The sequence below is a fragment of the Microtus pennsylvanicus genome, chromosome 16, assembly GCF_037038515.1.
Source record: "Microtus pennsylvanicus isolate mMicPen1 chromosome 16, mMicPen1.hap1, whole genome shotgun sequence".
NCBI lineage: Eukaryota > Metazoa > Chordata > Mammalia > Rodentia > Cricetidae > Microtus > Microtus pennsylvanicus.
This window is the reverse complement of record NC_134594.1, coordinates 13,617,524-13,631,260: the sequence shown is the minus strand read 5'-3', so window position 1 is coordinate 13,631,260 and position 13,737 is coordinate 13,617,524.

Below are 13,737 nucleotides of genomic sequence, written 5' to 3'. Positions count from 1 at the left end.
CATGAGCACACAGGCGCTACTTTTCCATCTCGAAGACGTTTGAGCGCTGCACCTTCTCTAACGTTTTATTTCTGTGCTCTCATTCCGGCAGACTCTTCGAACCAACAACTCCACAGCTGTCTCTCTTCCTTTTCTTCTATTCTTTCTTGACCCCCTCCTCCTCTGAGTTTTATCCTCACCAACTCCCTGACATCGCTGCCTGGGTGGCTTCTTATGTCCGGCCCACTTTCCGCCATTGTCCTTCATCTCCCAGTGGTGTGTGCTGGCTCACTCAGTTCTTTGGGCTCCTTTTTTTTTTTTATTTTTCTCCTGCCTATAGGAAATCTTTTTGCATTTTCTTTGCCGATTGCTCTTCATCACCACCAACTTGCGAATGTTTGAACTCTGAGGCTTGTTGCGAACACTTCCCCTATTCATGATCTACACTGAGTCCTCTGGTAATATAAAAACAACTTAGATTTGAACACCTGGTGCAGGCGGGTCCCATTTTCATTTCCAGCCCCAAAGTCTCCCAAACTTGAGATTTGTGCATTTAGCTTGTCCTCAGAGCCTCAACTGTCAGTCCCTTTGTCAGGGATGTATGTTCTCCTAGCAGATATAACATTCTCACTGCCTATTTTCATCCAACTAGAAACCAGTTCCTAACTCCATTCCCTTTCCCTATGCTTCTGGACCATTGTATCCTAGACATTCAACAGTTTCTGGTTACACTTCCTATTTTGTATTATTAATGATTTATTTTCTGTCTCCATCAGTCAGACTACAAGCTCCGAATGCATAGGGATTCTTTGTCTTTTATTCTGGCACAAAATGTGTATTCCATGTATTTGTTTAAAAATGAACGAATGATGTAAAACACTTGATTATGAAAATTAGTGGGAGAAGAGGTAGAAATGTTTGCGTTCGTATGTTGGGTGACTCTATTAGTTACTTTGCTTATTGTTGTAAAAAAAATCTCCTAATAAGCAATTAAGGGCACTAAGGGTTTATTGTGGCTCACAATGTGAGGGGATTGGAGTCTCTAGGCAGCAGGAATCTGAGGTAGCTGCCACACTGCACCTGCAGCCAGGAAGCGTAAGTTCTACTTTTTAAATTCCGTTTGGAAATTCAGCCCATGAGATGGCGCTGCCCACGCTCAGGAACTATCTTCTCCCCCAGTTGATCCGCTCTGGGTAAGTCCTCATAGGCAAGTCCAAAAGCGTGCCTCATTCACGCCTAAGCATTCTTAGTCTGATCGAGTTGACAGCTGAGGGCTCCCAGCACAGTCACTACTAGCAGAGAAATGTGCAGGCATTTATAGAACCGCCTCACTTGCCTTGAGTGACGGAAGATAAAAGTGATCCTGAGACCCAGTGGCTGGAAGAAACCTGGGCAGGTAGAGTTGGCCCTTGAGAAGCAGTGGTCGTGTGGGACAGGATGAGACCGTGATGAGTTGTACCAGAGTTCTCAGCATGGATTCTGAGTTCTCAGCAATGGATTCTGCCCATTCCGTGGAAACTTGTGCAAGGTCACATACTCAACGTTGGGAAGACAACAGCATGAAGCATATTGGACAGACTGTAAAGGGCCTCAGTAGACTTGTCTTCATTCTCTTCTAAAGCATAAGAAACTGCTTTGAGCAGGGTTTGATGCAGGGGCAGAACCAATAGGATATATATTACGTGTTACAAAGGGGTTCCATTAGATTGGCTTACACAGTATGGGCTAAGTGGATCAACAATGGCCATTGGATACTAGAGAAACTAAGAACCTGGTAGCTGCTCAGTCCACAAAGACTTAGCAGTCCCAACCTGGCGGTGAAGGTCTGGAGCCCCGGGGAGAGGTTCTGGTGTTCAATACACATCGGAAGGATGGAGACGGAGATGCAGTGGCGTGGTGGTGGCAGCAGCTTCAGAACCAAGTGTGTTGGAGGGAAATGCAAGCAGCTAAAGCCAGCGTTTTCTTGGGAATTGAGAGTTAAAAGATACTACTCAATTTGCGGGTGGGTCCCTGCCCCCACCAGTTGCTCCTCTCTGGAAATACCACAGAAAGTATGACCCTAGTCTAATTTTAAAACCTATCAAAATGAGATCGACTTTCACAGTATGACAGAAAACTTTTGTGATCACTCTTTTCTAGGCAATACACTTTCAGAAACTAAATTCAACAGAACAGGCTGAAGTAACACAGTTATGACACATAAGGCTGGGTACACCTCCTCTGCATGCAACCAACCCATCTGGGTACTTATGTGAAAGAATGCTACGGTGTGAGGAGAGTGGGGGGAGAGAATAGGAGAAGAGGGAAGGGAAGGGAAGGGAAGAGTAGGGGAGAAGAGGAGAGGAGAGGAGAGGAGAGGAGAGGAGAGGGGAGGGGAGGGGAGGGGAGGAGAGGAGAGGAGAGGAGAGGAGAGGAGAGGAGAGGAGAGAAGAGAAGAGAAGAGACGAGACGAGACGAGGAGGAAAAGGGCTGAGGTTGGCTAGCTCAAAGCCGAATGTGGGCTCTGATCTAAAGGGAAACTGAGGCAGGCTGCATTGCTTGAAGAACCACCAATAGAACTCGTGCATCTCTGTATTGGCTTCGTCATGGTCAGAGTCACCGCAGGTTTTGGTTACCGCTTGGTATTATATTTCAACTTCCTTCCCCTTGAGACACTCACTCAAGGAAGGAGGGGAGAAGTCAAGCACTGGTCATGGGTGCATGACCAAACCAGCTGAGGTCAGCTGGTTGCATTAGCAAGCCACCCACAGTCTCGCAGAGGGGTGAAAGATGGTGAATGGCGGTTTTGCTTGTTGCTTTCGATGCTGGAGATCAAACCTAAGAACTCAGGCATGCTAATCAAGACCTCTGTCAGGGAGCAAACCCAGGCCCTGGGATGGTTGCTGTCCTACTTAGGCTTACTATTGCTGCCGTAAAAAGTCATGACCAAAGAAGCTCAGAGAGAAAAGTATTCAGCCTACACTTGCATGTTACTGTTCATCACTGACGGGAGTCAGGACAGGAGCTCAACAGGCCAGGAACTGGGAGGCAGGAGCTGGTGGAGGGGCGCTGTTTAGTGGGTTGCTCATCAGAACTCTCTTAACCTACTTTATTATAGAACCAAGGACCATCAGTCCAGGGATAACACCATCCACAATGGGCTAGGCCCTTCTTCATCAAGCAATTAAGAAAGTGTGCTGCAGCTGGATCCTATGGAGACATTTCCTCAACCGAGGTTCCTTCCTTTCACATGGTTGTAGTGAGTGTCGAGCTGGCAGAACTATCCAAGACAATTGTTTCTAACCACTAGGTTTTGGAGCCATTGACTATAGATGCGAGGTTGACTGGTGTACTGTCTTGTGTAGAAAGTATACCTGGAATCCCCCTGAGAGATGATCTCTTAAGAATCCAGAGGGGCTATTGCTGAGAGCTGATTGAAGATCCTTATAGGCACCCATCTTATGATTCAGGCAAAACCCTCAAAAAGGCAGCAAGTGTCTACCGGACTATTAAAGTAGTGTCCAGCAGGATCAGCCTGGTTAAAGAATACAAGATGAGTTATCATGTTATCATAAGCATGAGACCTGAGTCGGGAGTGTGTGGCCATTGGATAGGCTACATGGGGTAGCAGAGTTGAGTGATGCTACACCTCTATTGGGTGGGGTTGGATGTGCTGGTTCTCTGGAGATATAGATTCACAGTGATTACATGATGATGATAACCATAAGGGCTGATGGTTATTGAGCTCTTGAAATCGCATGGACTATGGGTTGATGATGACGACAGCTAATGGTTACTGAGCCCTGGGATGCACAATGACTGTGTGATGATGATGATGACAATGATGGCGGATAGTTATTGAATACTTGGCGTCACAGTGACTGCATGATCGATGATGATCGTTGATGGTCATTGAGTATTTGCTGAGCTTCATCTAGTCTTTTGTACTGAATACTTTCTACACATCATTATGATTTTATGAGCTGGGTACCAATTAGAATCATCATCTCCATCTAACAAATGAAGGCAAGGCTCAGAAAGTCCTTCAGAGTCCACTCATGGGACATCATACAGCCAGGCACAAAATCAGGCAGGCAGAGCTGCAGCCTTGTCTCCTGATCTCTGTGCTACAGAACCCCAGTCTGTATTTGGGTAAAAGATTAACTCCTGTCCTGCTCTCTGATTTGGCATAAGGACCAGTGAGACCCAGAACTTTTTGGGTGTTTTTTAGCTAAGAAGATTTGAAGATATTCTTCCTACTCTTAGTCCAAGCTATCAAAAGCAGAATAAAAGTCAAAGCATTTTTTTTTTTTGTGAAGATTCACTGAAGAGTACTGCGAGCCTCCCAGGCCTGTGAAATGATATCAGAACGGAGTCGGACCTTCCTTTCTAGCCCAGGCGTTTGTCTTCTTCTAAGGAGACATTCTGTTGAAAATGACTTTTTTGCAGACAGGAAACTATCTTGATTTTATTTCCACAAAAATTTTGCATGTAGCAGGAAGTTCCTGCTAAAAACCTGCAAGTTGTGCCCTAAGGAACACAGCTAATAGGCACCCCGTTTTCATACATGCCAAAGTATAGGCATAGGATGATTAGTTGTTACATGAATACATCTTAAATAAACAAAGGTGCTGTCACTGTGCACAGACACGTAAGACTCCAGATACAGGGGAACACAATGTCTAACTTCATTGTACCGAGACATCTATGGGAGTTGATTGACAGAATTACTTCAGTCATAGGAGGTGGTTGACAGAACTGCTTCAACCACAGGAGGTGATCGACACAATCGCTCATCTGTGGGAGATGATTGACACTCGTTCTGATTTAAAGGAGAAAAGGAAACACAATCTATTTTCTGCACATATTTTTAAAAAAAACTAAAAGAAAGCATTCTTAAGGCATCCCTTTACTCCTGTTAAGTTAAATTTTCATGAGATTCAATCTCTGGGTTGCTAGTCTCCATTTGAAGCACTCCTCCGTGGCGTTTTGCATTATAAATTTTACTGCTTCCCCAGAAGCGGAGGCCAACCAGTACCCTCCTCCTCTCTCACATCCTCCCCATTCTGAGGCCCACACCTCTGCTGACTGTAGCTGTCTGAACAGAGGGCTCCTGAAGGCCACCCTTCTCTCTCCTTCTAATAAACAGCGGAACAGCCCTGGTGAATAATTTCCTTACTGCTTCTGCTGCTAGCAAAGGCTAACAGTGAGCACTGCCCAGATCAAGCTGCTCCTGAGAGGGAAACTGCCCGTGTTTGGTTCTAGAGCAATCTTCAGAAACTACTCTTTTGCAGGGACTGTTTCTAACTGTTCAAGGTACTTGCCTGGCTTACTCAGGTGACCCTCTCTTTGCTAATTAGCAGTGAGTCTAGCTCATACCCGGAAACTTTATTTTATCTGGAATGCCTTGGCAAGCTTTCTCTGGGTGGATGTGACAACAGAGGAGACACCACCCTGCGTTTTCTGGAAGCAGCCCATGATGCTTGGTTCATAGACACCGAATCAGACTATTTTGCAGAACCCAGCACTGAGCCAGAAACTATTTTCTTACTCTATGTTTCTTTATATCCTAAGCACTTGCTGACAATACAAGCTGATCATTCATTTTGTCATTCAAGCACAAGGATTGAAGGGTCTCTCCATGCTGTGCACCGTGAAAAGACAGCGTTGAGCAGAGCAGTAAGACCCGCCCTCACATCAGCCTATGACATGGCTTTCCAGCCACGAACCAAGAGAGAAAAAAATGACCACGGAATTTTTGCCAACATCGTCAAGATGGATTCCTGCAGATAAACCGTAATGGTCTTGTCCCATAGCGGTGCATCACTGGGTATTCCCAGATAGGTAAGTTCAGAAGTAACCAACTCAAGTTTCCATCCACATCTTGCCAATATTTTACACTAATACTTAAAAAAAATTAAACCTTTCCCCAAATTCTCACATCGACATTTTATTTGCTAAGGCTTCAACTAACGTACTAGCTAATGGTCCCGATTTCTACCGAGATCCTGAAGACAGAAAGCATTTGATGTGCTGAGATTGTACACTGAAGCCGGTATCGCGGCGTGGGCTACAAGTCGGCAGTGTGCTACAGAGGCAAGGGAAGACAGTGTGACCTAGAGAGAGTCATGTGGTTCTCATCTCGACTGTCATTTCGCACAGACCAGCTCACTTTCCTTTTCCCCAGCAGATGGATTGCAGGTTAGTTTAGTCTTTCACAGAGTGACCTGATAGCATCTAGAGACATACCAAGTCTGTGTGGCTCAACGCATGTTTGTCTGATGACGTAATGCTTCCTATTTATTGTTTTAGGTAGCAGGTTGCTTTTCTTCTCTTTTTAGGTTAGTGCCCTTGTTGACTGAAAGCTGAGCGGTGAGTTCACGGATCTTCAACTCACTGTTAAAGAAATTCCTTGAAAGCATTGACTTCTGATTTTCAGAACAGCACTCAGTCTGCCCATGACCGAGCTGTTAGGTAAGGGAAAACCGGTGGAAGGGATGAGGTCTGGTTTGGGTTCCTGATTTGGCTTGTCAGAGGGGAAAGAGGATGTCCCCGCCTCCCCAGGCTGGGATGTGAGCTTGGCCTCCCCACACAGGGAAGACAGTTGGCTCAGAATCCCATTTTTGGGGAAGTCCACTCTCACGGTAGTGTAAATTCCTAAGTAACAAACTGACTCAGCATGTTCCTAAGCCACAGACTTCTTAGGTGACAAACGCCAAACACGTCATTTGCCCATCTGCTTTTGATAAGTGACAGGGAAACCATGTATTTTCCCCACCTCATGCACACATGAACCGGAAGTACACCATGCTTCCCTGTCAGTCTTGTTCTTAATCATTTTTCTAACAGCCAGGGTGCTCTGCTTTTGTGGCCCAAGCTCTTCATTGCATCTTCCTCCCCTTTCCTCCAGACGTTCCTGTGACAGTGCACGATTATCCTGGAACTTTTTTTCTTGCTAAATAGACTCTTCCTGACTCTCACGTAGCCAGGGAAATTTGTTTCATGCGTTATCCCCTGGGATGACCAATGCTCATGTCGCAATGGCCCCAAAGCTCACACATCCAACCTTACAGGTGACAGCCATCACTAGGACACTCAAAAAGGATAATGCATGAAAAAGATTCTTTTTAAAGAATTCCTGTTAGCTATGTCATTGAAGACTGGTAATTTTCACTGTGAAGAGAGCAGTTAGACAGAGAGGCTGGATAGGAAATATACAGAAATGGCAAGTGATAGGCAGTTTTATATGATGCCAGCAATGTGTTGCTGGTCCTCAGGACAAGGAGGGTCTTCCTAGCCTGTCATTGCCTTGGATGCAGAATGACTAGAGGTAACCTTAGATAAGCTCACTAAGCTCTATGAGCCTCTGGGTTTTCACTGTAAGTGAGTGTGTGTGTGTGTGTGTGTGTGTGTGTGTGTGTGTGTGTATGTGTGTGTGTGTGTGTGTGTGTGTGTGTGTGTGTGTAGGCTCATGCATCTGAATGGAGGAACATGCATGTAGAGGCCAGATGCTAACACCTGCATCTGATGCCTTCCTCAGTTCTTTATTTCTTATTTATTTATTTTATTATTATTTTTTGAGACAGGTTCTCTCACGGAAACTTATGCCTTACCAGGGCTTAAGACACTGGCCAAACAGTCCCTGACATCTCCCTGCCTCTGCCCACCCAGCACTGAAGTTATAGACATCCATGTTACTGGGCCTGGATCCTGGGGGTTAGAATTCAGGCTCTCAAGCTTGCAGGGCAAGGATTTTATCAGGGGAGCCAACTCACCAGCCTCTGGTTTCTTATCCTCAAAATGGATGGTGATTATGACGGTCATTGCCTCACATATGTTGAGATTGGTTTATTGTACGTCGTTGACCTAATATGTACTGAGAACTAAAGGCAGCCCGGCTTCAGAGATAGAAAGAGATAAATGTGGTGTTCAGGACCTAGTGAAACACACGTGGGCACGAACAACTTTTGCCATGCTGCATAAGTGTGAAAGTGTCTGTTAGTAACCCATGATACATGGTGGAGAGGAGACCCGGTGACACCATAGCGTGTCCGTGTGTGGTTAGCCAGAACAGGCAACTCTCCCGTTCTGAGAGGCCTCTGTAAATGGGCAAAATGAGTCATCCTAAGACCTTTTTTTTCATAGCAAGTAGCTGTCCTAACTAAATCTTACACAGGACTGGAGTGCAAAGTCAAAAGATAGTTGTAGCCCTCCGAACTAAATCTTACATAGGACTTGGTGTGCAGAGGAAGAAGAGATTTTTCTGTGGTTTGGGCTTGGGCAGGAGGGAGGCAGGCGCAGACCTCTGCTCATTACCTCTCTTGGTTCCTTCAGCGCAGCCTCCAGAGTCCACTCAGGACAGTGGTTCGCTCGCTGTCATGGTAAGATAAGGAAACTCATACATGTCCTGTTAATGCTGGCGGATTAATGTCTCCCAATCTGGCCAGCATCTGGAGTGGAGATGCTTCTTCCCCAGTGTGTCTAGGGCACAGAACACACTGTACTTTCTCACTTTCCCCTCTTCTGTCTCCGCTGTCTGATAGACTCTTTCAGTGTGACTAAGACCACTCTTTATCTCCCTCAGGTGACCTCAGGTTTGCGTGTGACTAAGACCACTCTTCATCTCCCCTAGGTGACCTCAGGTTTGCATGTGACTAAGACCACTCTTCATCTCCCCCAGGTGACCTTAGAGAACACCCTCGAAGGATGCTGACTGTCCCCTCAAAGGGTTGCCAGCTCCAGAACTTTCCAGTCTAATGTCCTTCTTTTTGCTACCCCTTTCCCACCAATGAATCCAGGAAAAACTCCAACGGTAGTAACTATATTTTATATTCCAACTATGGACCTGTGAGGAGTGTATACCTTCCACGTAAATATCTCTCTCGTATTATATAAAACTTAGCAGATAAATGAAAAATAAAAAACACACTCTTTCTCATCCTAAACAAACTGCATGGAAATGTTCTCTCTCTGTGGTCCCTGCTGGACTGGTGGGTGACTGACGGATAGCTCTAACTATCCGCAGTGGAGAAGCTGTGGAGCAGCTTGCGGACAGTCCTGAGTGAGAGCAACTCAGAGTTTTAAATAGCAACAAGCCACAGACAAGAGATGCGTTCTAAAGTAGAAAGGGCTCCTTAACAGATTCAGCAGCTAGGATGATCCCACGCTGTCTTACTTCTAGAAACTCAGTAGGCATCACTTTCTTGCTCTCCCCAACCTGCATCTATCGAGACAAACAATATTTTTACTTTTCTGTTAAAAGATCATTAATTCAAGGTAGGGAGAGGGAACCCCACATCCCAAATCAAAATCCTCTCTTCTCTAGAAAAACAAAACAATGCTCAATTAATTTTACTTTAAACAAACATTTAAGATAAACATTTGGATGAGTAATCTAATCAGTGGCAATTCAAGTGTGTCTTGGTTTCACACTGTGAGGGTTTGAGGAAGACATGAAGTAGGATGGGAAAACACAATGGGGGGCAGTCATAGGGGAAGCCTTGAGGCAAGGGATAAGAGGGGACACCAGAACTTCCCAGGCTTGTGTGTGTGCATGCATGAATGGGGGGGGGGGGAGAGCGAAGAGAGAAAGATTGGGGGCATGGTTTGCTACTTGCTATTGTTATCATTCTCCTTGATGCAGCTGTTTTCCCTCAGATGTTAGAATCAATGATGAATATATAATATACATATAATGTTTACATAGATATTAAATATTATGGCCTAAATAGCATTTTTTCCTTCCTTCCTTTCTTTCTTTCTTTCTTTCTTTCTTTCTTTCTTTCTTTCTTTCTTTCTCTCTCTCTTTTTTTTTGGTTTTCAAGATAGGGTTTCTCTATGTAGCTTTGGAGCCTGTCCTGAAACTTGTTTATAGACCAGGCTGACTTTGGACTCACAGAGATCCACCTGCCTCTGACTCCCGAGTGTTGAGATTAAAGGCATGTGTCACCACTGCCCGACTTTTTCAATGTTGACCAGAACATCCGTTGAATTAAAAGTTGCTCCCTGAGCTGGGAATACAGTTCAGTAGTGTAGTGTGTGACATTTAGTACCAATGAATTCAGGATCCAGGCCCAAGAACATGAAAAATCTGTTCTCTGAGCACAGCAGTAACCATCAGGTGGATGGTCGGAGAGGTGGAAGACCAAAGAGTCCTTCATCCCGGTCTTGCCATTAAAGTTGCTGGCCGTGCACTCAGATGGCAGACGTGGCGGCTTTGGCTAAATAAGTGACTTGAAGTGCGCTGTGGTGACCATGCCTTCGGTCCCAGCGCTCAGGAGGCATTTCCTTTCGCTGATGCTACAGCCAGACCCCACCCTAGGAAAGGAAATGGGCCATTCTCGATACCAGATGGAGCAGGAGGCTAGGAGAGGCCAAGATCCGCTGAGGGGGTGGGCGTGCATGCGTGCGTGTATAGTACGTGTGCGTGCATGCGTGCATGCGTGCCTGAGTGCGTGCGTGCGTGCGTGCGTGTGTGTGTGTGTGTGTGTGTGTGTGTGCGCGCGCATGTGCGCGCGCGTGTGCGCGCGCGCGCGCGTGTGACCATGTTGATCTTTGGGTTCTTTTTCTCCAATAAAGACATCTGCTTCCAGTCTCACTGCTACACCATTAGATGCTAGGTGCATGTCACTAAGATCTAAGGAGAGAGACGCTAGGCACATGTCACTAAGATCTAAGGAGAGAGATCCACATGGCTGCTGGGGACAGCCCTCTGGACCAGATCTGCAGCAGCAGGAAGACACTTCCAGAATACATGTCAGTGGCGTATACGAGACCTCTCCCCAGAGAGCCCATCACTGATGCACCCTCCCTACGTCCCCATGAGAAAAGAGGCTCTAAGCCCTAAGAATGAATACAACTGTCCTTGAACAGCTGGGTGGGGTGGCTTTTCTGCCATACCCACCACCAGACCCAAGTAGCGTGGCCCCTCAGAATAGGGGTGAAAGGGTGTGGAGTTAGAGAAGGCTTCTGCCCCCCCCCCCCCCCCGAGTTAACAGTGAAGGGAGATCGCCTTACTGGCCTTGTGTGATTCCAGGAAACCCTGGAATGGAAAGGGCCGTCCTGGTGTGAATACACGAGAGAGTGATCCAGAAGTTAGAGCTGGGTTCTGGGTGAACTGACCTCTTTAGATTCGAGGCACTTGCAAGTGTACAACATACTTTTTAGATGTTTCTGATAAAAGTGATCAAGTCTGTATGAACACATATGCAGGGTCTGGGGTAAGGAAAGAAGAGGATAAAGTCTGTAGGACAGATAGAGCATGCGTAGAGCATATAGCCAGGACCTTAGCAAATCCCCTTGAGCTTGTTTAGAGTTCTCTCTCTGTCTAGTCAAGCAAGGATATTTCAGGGGTTTCTCGAATATTGTTGGGAAGTGTAAAACTTGCCTTGAATTATTCTAGTGAAAATGTTTCCAGGTGTACACAGGCCTACAGAAGGCTCAGGCCCACCTAGAACACATATGGTATCCTCATGAATTCCTCCTCTGCAGGGTCAACACATATCATAAGGTCAGATCATCCAACCCTCAGGAAGCTCTTTCCTAGGCCAGGTAAGCAAGACATATAGGTCCACACTGAGGGTCCGTGTAAACGAGGGTAGAAATGAAGTCTGGCAACTAGAGGCAAGAGGAAGAGCCCGCAGACAGGGTGCAGGAGTTAGGTGCCCCCAGCCCGACGGCATATAAATCTGCAAAGCTTTCCTCAACGGCTCAGCTCACACTGTCCATTTCATTTGCCGTCCCTGAGTAGAACTAACCTGGCATTCCCTTGGCCATATTTTCACCCTGTTCTCTAAGCATAGGCTGTCACAGAAAGTGCTTGAAATGTGGCCATGAATCTCTTTATATAGATGACTAAAGTTTTCTTCTTCTCTCTTTCAAGCTTTTAGAGTGACATCCAAGGAAATTTACCTCCTGACATTGACGTTCTAAGCAGTCTTAGGAGTAAGGACACTGTGGGCTGTGCATATGATGTCACCAGACCAGGCTTCCCAAGCCCAGCTATCGATTTTGTTGGGCCAAATCACTGGGCTGTTGAAGTTGGCAAAAGGCTCTGGAGTCTGGGAAATAAAGCAGTGGCAAGATGATTTCTCTGAGAAGCCAGCTGATGAAATTGAAGACCATTCTCCCCTACGACAAGAACACCAAATTCTGCAAATGGGTTCCAGGAGGCTTGTGAATGTCAGAGAACACCCCAGCCAAGACTACCAGAGAGGGGCTATAATTCCAGCTGCTTGGGAGACAGGGGAAGATGGTGTCAAGTTAAAGGCCAGGTTTGGCTACTAGTGAGTTCAGGGCTAGCCTGAACTCAGCTAGCTAGGACAACTCAGCAAGATTATATCTCAATTAAAAACCTTTCCTGTAAATGGACCTGGATTTGGTCCTACGAACAGTAGAGTATTCATGCACAAGACCCGGGATTCAATCTCTAGAACTGAAAAAAAAAAGGATAAAACAAATAAAATCCTTGCCTGTGACCTGGATTTAAACGGTTACTGATAATACCTAAGAGTGATGCTACAAACAAAATACAGTCAATTCTACTACAATATGACATGTGTGTACAAAAGTCACTGTGCCATGCAAAAAGAAAACCATGAAAACCACAGGCTTAGGAGAAAAATGGGGTTAAGGAGCAACACTAAAAACTGAGACTGAAAGAGAGATGGGCGCTCGATATACAAGGTTGCAATATAACATAAAGGATTTAAGTGCATCAAACCATTATGAAGCAGTATATGCTACAAGTACAATGTGCTTTATCTAAAGGAGACCTACTTTGGTGTCCCCAGGTGCAGGCCTCTGATGGGGGCCCCTTCAGGCCTCGGAAAGGGTGCTATTGTGGTTCACTACGGTTGTGTGGAAGTCTGGGAAATGGGAGCCCTTGGCATCAAAGTCGATGGGCGTGGCTCATTACATCAGGGCTGAAGCCCGAGGCGAGTGTACTTGGTGCTGTTTTTTGTGCTGCTTTCTGCTAGTAGTGCTGACTACAGTCACCCTCTGCTTCTTACAGACAAAAAGCACACACAAGACAACCCAAAATTCATGCTGTATTCCAAAGTATTCTCCCTCTCATCCCATTGAGAAAAATGCTCATTTTGAAAGCAGGTGTCACAGCAGGCTTCCACATTACACAAATGACTGCGGGTCCGTGAGTCGAAGCCACTGAGAGGTGACAAGAAGCAATGGATGGCAGCTGTGCACATCTGTCCTCTCATGGTCACTCTTCCTTGTTCCTCTGCCCGCATGCTCCAAAATCCCAGTACTGCCACGGTCTGTGCTGTTTCTCCTCCCTCCCATAGGACTTTTCTACCTTTTCCCCAAGAGTAAACACTACAGGACTGGGACATAATTCTGTTGTCAGAGTGCTTGCCCAGGGTGCAGGAGACCTCAGATCCCACACCCAGGATGACACATGCTAGGTATGGTAGCCACACCTGTTAATCCTGCTGCTTGGGAGGCGGAATCAGGAGGATCAGAAGTTCAAGCTTATTTGGGGGTTATAGGACAAGTCCGTGGCCAGTCTGAGATATATGAGACCCTTGTCTAAAATTAAGCAAAATCTGTGCCTAGCATTTTATTTTCCTTTTGCTTCCACAGCAAATTGTTACGTACTCAATGACCCAGTAAAAAGGCAGATGAACAGAATGAATGAAAACAAGATCCGTCCTTCTGTTGCATCCAAGAAACATACCTTAAGATCAAGGAAAAGGATAAAAAAATATATTCCATGCAAATAGACCTAAGAAGCAAGCTAGTGTGTAGCCATTTTCATATCCA